Source organism: Oryx dammah, unplaced genomic scaffold (assembly GCF_014754425.2).
Source record: "Oryx dammah isolate SB20612 unplaced genomic scaffold, SCBI_Odam_1.1 HiC_scaffold_14, whole genome shotgun sequence".
Taxonomy (NCBI): Eukaryota; Metazoa; Chordata; class Mammalia; order Artiodactyla; family Bovidae; genus Oryx; species Oryx dammah.
The window spans coordinates 9,808,830-9,815,777 of NW_024070198.1; the positions used below are offsets into that span (position 1 = coordinate 9,808,830).

General features: G+C 40.1%; 1 pseudogene; it reads left to right on the plus strand.

Annotated features, from left to right (window-relative positions):
* Positions 1–298: 298 nt before the first annotated feature.
* Positions 299–671, plus strand: LOC120873986 (annotated as a pseudogene).
* The last annotated feature ends 6,277 nt before the right edge of the window (positions 672–6,948 follow it).

Consider the following 6,948-nt stretch of genomic DNA (forward strand, 5'->3'; position numbering starts at 1 on the left):
ACTTCACTCATATTTTAGATAAGGAAACTAAGGCACTTAGCGTATAAATGACTTTTCCAAGGTCACAAAGCTACAAACCATAAAAGCAGGTTTCAAACTCTGTTTGGTCAGATTTCAAATTTGAGCTTTACCATTTCCACTTATTATCCTACTCATACTAAATATTAATTAATTGTATTGTTATTATGAGGTAAGATAAATTTAAACTCACCAAAACCTGCATGAAACATAAATGATAATGTTTTGTTACCATATGAGTATTCTAAGGTTGGCGTATTTTCTAAAGACAGATGGAAGAATGATAACTTTTGAAAAGTTCAAGCCTTGGGGTCAGGACTGCACCACAACTGTGGCATGTACTAGCCTCACCATGCCTCCCATTGTGATGAGTGTGTTCTGGGGCTTTGTTGGCTTCCTGGTGCCCTGGTTCATCTCTAAGTGGCCAACTACAGAGTTATCATCACCATGTTAGGGACCTGTTCAGTTTGCTGCTATCTCTTTTAGCTGATTGTAATTCTGGCCCAACTCAATCCTCTCTTGGGACCACAGTTGAGAAATGAAGCCATCTGGTACCTCAAGCATCACTAGCCTTGAGGAAGAAGTCCTGCTCACCAGTGCTTAGTCATTGAGGTCAAGAAGAGAACTCCTCTAGATGCACAATTACCTCCATACCCAGACCACCTTCCTTGACACACACATTCTAGACATTCAGTTCAGTTCAGTTCAGTTCATTCAGCTCAGTTGTGTCCGACTCTTTGCGACCCCATGAATCGCAGCACGCCAAGGCTCCCTGTCCATCACTAACTCCCAGAGTTCACTCAGACTCACATCCATTGAGTCAGTGATGCCATCCAGCCATCTCATCCTCTGTCATTCCCTTCTCATCCTGCCCTCAATCCCTCCCAGCATCATAGTCTTTTCCAATGAGTCAACTCTTCGCATCAGGTGGCCAATGTACTGGAGTTTCAGCTTTAGCATTATTCCTTCCAAAGAAATCCCAGGGCTGATGTTCAGACTGGTTGGATCTCCTTGCAGTCCAAGGGACTCTCAAGAGTCTTCTACAACACCACAGTTCAAAAGCATCAGTTCTTCAGCGCTCAGCTTTCTTCACAGTCCAACTCTCACATCCATACCTGACCACAGGAGAAACCATAGCCTTGACTAGACGGACCTTAGTTGGCAAAGTAATGTCTCTGCTTTTCAATATGCTATCTAGGTTGGTCATAACTTTTCTTCCAAGGAGTAATCATCTTTTAATTTCATGGCTGCAATCACCATCTGCAGTGATTTTGGAGCCCCCCCAAAATAAAGTCTGACACTATTTCCACTGTTTCCCCATCTATTTCCCATGAAGGGATGGGACCAGATGCCATGATCTTCATTTTCTGAGTATTGAGCTTTAAACCAACTTTTTCACTCTCCACTTTCACTTTCATCAAGAGGCTTTTTAGTTCCTCTTCACTTTCTGCCATAAGGGTGGTGTCATCTGCATATCTGAGGTTATTGATATTTCTCCCAGCAATCTTGGTTCCAGCTTGTGCTTCTTCCAGCCCAGCGTTTCTCATGACGTACTCTGCATAGAAGTTAAATAAGCAGGGTGACAATATACAGCCTTAATGTACTCCTTTTCCTATTTGGAACCAGTCTGTTGTTCCATGTCCAGTTCTAACTGTTGCTTCCTGACCTGCATACAGATTTCTCAAGAGGCAGGTCAGGTGGTCTGGTATTCCCATCTCTTGAAGAATTTTCCACAGTTGATTGTAATCTACACAGTCAAAGGCTTTGGCATAGTCAATAAAGCAGAAATAGATGTTTTTTTTTGAACTCTTGCTTTTTCGATGATCCAGCGGATGTTGGCAATTTGATCTCTGGTTCCTCTGCCTTTTCTAAAACCTGCTTGAAGTTCATGGTTCATGTATTGCTGAAGCCTGACCCACCACATTTATATATCTTGGTCTAAAATGTTGCACTTTTTTTTCTTTTTTTAATGTATTTATTTTTAATTGAAGGATAATTACAACATTGTGTTGATTTCTGCCAGACATCGACACGGATCAGTCATAGGTATATATATGTCCCCTTCCTCTTGAACTTCCTTCCCGTCTCCCCCAACCCCCTTTCCTGTCACTTTTTTACCCTTGGATGGATGACATCTCTATGTAATCTAAACTCTGCTGTCTCCATAAAATGTTTATGTACTCTTTTGAAATAGAAAATGCTGTTCTTCTGAGAAATAACATTACTCTCCTTAGAACTTGTGAATCTCAAGATGGTTTCTACCTCCTCACAGCATGTGATTTATTGAAATGCTTTAAAAATTGTTACAAGACAATGATACTCCAATGGGGCAGTCAGGAGGAGAACATGTTCAGAGAGAAAATCTGTCTCATCAGAGTTATACCAAAGTATATTTTCAGGAGGAATTTCTCATTTCTGCCATCTTTGGAATAAATTATATTTCTACTTTCTATGGGAGAAAAAAAAGGGAAAATGAAAACTTCCAGCCTCAAGTCCCAAGAGAAGCAACAAAAATCTGATCACTTTGTCAGTTTCAGGTTATCTCAGGTGGCACATTTAGTAACTCCAAAGTAATGTTACACATAAAACACACACACACACACACACACACACACACCTTTTCACGTGTTCCTTGTTGTTCTGCTTCAGGTTTTATTGCCTTTTCTACCAATCCCATGCTAGCTAAAAAAATCGAAACCTTTTATACATTAGCTCCAGTTTAAACAGTGAAATAAAACAAAAGCCCACTTAGGAAACTTGCATTTATTTCTTCTTCCATTTTCAAGGTATGTGATGTTCTGGATCTAAGATATCAAATTGCTCATTTATTTCAAAGTGATGGAAAGCAAAAACAAAAACACACCTGGTGGTCTATTGTGTTTACATCCAAGAATAGAAATTATTGTATTATTGTATTATTTCTTGAATAGCGCTGACCATGTTTGAATGCCCATGATAGTTTATGAGATCCCCTGTTTTTTTTTTTTTTTTTCTTCATAACTGCTTTGTGTGTTAGCATTGACTGGGAGTGTTTTTGCTCCTTTGTGGATCTTTAGCAAGCATCCACACAGATCTGTCAAGGTTATAATTCTACCCCAAGACAAGGAAATAAAAACAACACAAATCACATAAGAAGTCTAAACCACCTGCTCCAAGATAAATGAGAAGAGGAAGGAAAGGAAGGGAAAAGGAGAGAGAGGGGAAAATCGCAGTGGTAGACAGGTAGTAGAGGCCAGGACTCAGAGACCCCTCATCAAATACCCTTGTCTTTCCAAGCCTTTTCCTAAGAGCTAGACAAATGAATGAGTCTTTTCTGCACCCTAATATTTGCAAAGCTTTAAAGATGTTTTTATTTTTCAGATTATATTTGATAACAAAATATAACCTTTTATATAAAGCAACAAAATTGCTCTACTCACACAAATTTTGAACAATTTCTCCCTACTGAAGTGTGTTTCCAAAACACACTGAATCTCCTTTACAAAAATGCCTTGTTTGCCACTACTGGATTTGACTGGATTTGACTAGAAGAACTTGAACAAGGTTTGTATTCATTGAAATTTCTATTCTGAATTTTTAAGCAACATTTTTGATTACTTGTCTCATCATCACTTATAAATGGTGCTTTAGAAGAAGTAGAAGTAGCTTCAGAATTCTATTCATAATGTGCAGATAAGCTCAAGACAAATCACAAGTCATTGTTCCCAGATTTACCACCTCCAGGTCTCCTCCAATACCCTATTGCACCACAAAGGAAACAATATGTCTAAAAAGTATATAAAAAGCTCTATTCACTTTTGACTACCTGAAAAATTAGTAAAATTCTGTGAGAGGACACTTCAGTCAAGTTCAGTCTCTCGGTCGTGTGCAACTCTTTGCGACCCCATGAATCGCAGCACGCCAGGCCTCCTTGTCCATCACCAACTCCCGGAGTTCACTCAGACTCACGTCCATCGAGTCCGTGATGCCATCCAGCCATCTCATCCTCGGTTGTCCCCTTCTCCTCCTGCCCCCAATCCCTCCCAGCATCAGAGTCTTTTCCAAGGAGTCAACTCTTCTCATGAGGTGGCCAAAGTACTGGAGTTTCAGCTTTAGCATCATTCCTTCCAAGGAAATCCCAGGGTTGATCTCCTTCAGAATGGACTGGTTGGATCTCCTTGCAGTCCAAGGGACTCTCAAGAGTCTTCTCCAACACCACAGTTCAAAAGCATCAGTTCTTCTGCACTCAGCTTTCTTCACAGTCCAACTCTCACATCCATACATGACCACAGGAAAAACCATAGCCTTGACTAGATAGACCTTAGTGGGCAAAGTAATATCTCTGCTTTTGAATATGCTATCTAGGTTGGTCATAACTTTTCTTCCAAGGAGTAAGCTTCTTTTAATTTCATGGCTGCAGTCACCATCTGCAGTGATTTTGGAGCCCAAAAAATAAAGTCTGACCCTGTTTCCACTGTTTCATAGAGCTAAATAATTTGACAAGCTTCTCTGCAGGGGAAAAAAATTGTCTAGACATTGAATAAATATTAGTTCAAATATTTTTAATGCTGATGAAGTGAAAGTGTTAGTTACTCTGTTGTGTCCAACTCTATGTTATCCCATGGATTGTCTCCTCTGTCCATGTAATTTCCCAGGCAAGAATATTGGGGTGTGTTGCCATTCCCTTCTGCAAGGGATCTTTCGACCCAGGGATTGAGCCCAGGTCTCCTGCATTGCATATAGACTCTTTATCATCTGAGGAACCAGGGAAGCTCTTTAATGCTGGTAGTCATGCCTATAAACTTTCTAAAACTTAATTCAGAGAGACTATCTATGAAAGACCTTTCCACACATTTTGTCTACTACTTCACTTGCTTTTCATTGATTTGATGTTTAAAAAATCTGTGACAAAAAGCAGTATCATAAAATAGTCAAGAGTATTATTGTTGTTTAGTCACTAAGTTGTGTCCAACTCTTTGTGACCATATGGACTATAGCTCAAGGGATTTCCCAGGGAAGAATATGGAGTGGGGTGCCATTTCCTTCTCCAACAGATCTTCCCAATCCAGGGATCAAACCTGCATCTTCTGTACTGGCAGGCAGATTCTTTACCACTGAGCCAACCGGGGAAGCCCAGTTAAGAGTATGGATTCAGGTTAAAAGCCTCAATTAAAATTCAGTTTTTGCATTAGACTTAAACTCCTCCATCTTGATTTCCTTATCCACAAAAAGAATTTCTGTGAAAATCAAATGAGTTAATATATGTGAAGTATATAGGATAGTAAAAAGTTATATAGCTCATACCATGTTTTGCTACTAATATTGTTCTACATTGACAGCTATCATCACTCAAAATTATCAGTTTAGTTATATACCATGAGAATGAGTTTATTTATTCACAATGTACAAACTCTAAAGTGATATGCTACTTTGTAGCTCATCAGTTCAGTTCAGTTCAGTTCAGTCACTCAGTTGTGTCCGACTCTTCGCGACCCCATGAACCAGAGCACACCAGGCCTTCCTGTCCATCACCAATTCCCGGAGTCCACCCAAACCTATGTCCATAGAGTCATTTATGCCATTCAACCATCTCATCCTCTGTCGTCCCCTTTTCCTCCTGCCCTCAATCTTTCCCAGCATCAAGGTCTTTTCCAATAAGTCAACTCTACGCATCAGGTGGCCAAAGTATTGGAGTTTCAGCTTCAACATCAGTCCTTCCAATGAAGACCCAAGACTGATCTCTTTTAGGATGGACTGGTTGGATCTCCTTGCAGTCCAAGGGACTCTCAAGAGTCTTCTTCAACACCACAGTTCAAAAGCATCAATTTTTGGTGCTCAGCTTTCTTTATAGTTCAAATCTCACATCCATACATGACTACTGGAAAAACCATAGCCTTGACTACACAGACCTTTGTTGGCTAAGTGACATCTCTGCATTTTAATATGCTGTCTAGGTTGGTCATAACTTTCCTCCCAAGGAGTAAGCATCTTTTCATTTCATGGCTGCAATCAGCATCTGCAGTGATTTTGGAGCCCAGAAAAATAGTCTGACACTGTTTCCACTGATTCCCATCTATTTGCCATGAAGTGATGGGACTGGATGCCATGATTTTAGTTTTCTAAATGTTGAGATTTAAGCCAACTTTTTCACTCTCTTCCTTCACTTTCATCAAGAGGCTTTTTAGTTCTTCGCTTTCTTCCATAGGGGTGATGTCATCTGCATATCTAAGGTTATTGATCTTTCTCCCAGCAATCTTGATTCCAACTTGTGCTTCCTCCAGCCCAACGTTTCTCATGATGTACTCTGCATGTAAGTTAAATAAGCAGGGTGACAATATACAGCCTTGACGTACTCCTTTTCCTATTTGGAGCCAGTCTGTTCCATGTTCACTTCTAACTGTTGCTTCTTGACCTGCATACAGGTTTCTCAAGAGGCAGGTCAGGTGGTCTGGCATTCTCATCTCTTTCAGAATTTTCCACAGTTTCTTGTGATCCACACCGTCAAAGGCTTTGGCATAGTCAATAAAGCAGAAATAGATGTTTTCTGGAACTCTCTTGCTTTTTCTATGATCCAGCAGATGTTAGCAATTTGATCTCTGGTTCCTCTGCCTTTTCTAAAACCAGCTTGAACATCTGTAAGTTCATGGTTTACATAGCTGAAGTCTGGCTTGGAGAATTTTGAGCATTACTTTACTAGCGTGTGAGATGAGTGCAATTGTGTGGTAGTTTGAGCATTCTTTTCCATTGCCTTTCTTTGGGATTGGAATGAAAACTGACCTTTTCCAGTCCTGTGGCCACTGCTGAGTTTTCCAAATTTGTTGGCATATTGAGTGCAGCACTTTCACAGCATCATCTTTCAGGATTTGAAATAGCTCTACTGGAATTCCATAATCCCCCCTAGCTTTGTTTGTAGTGATGCTTTCTAAGGCCCACTTGACTTAATATTCCAGG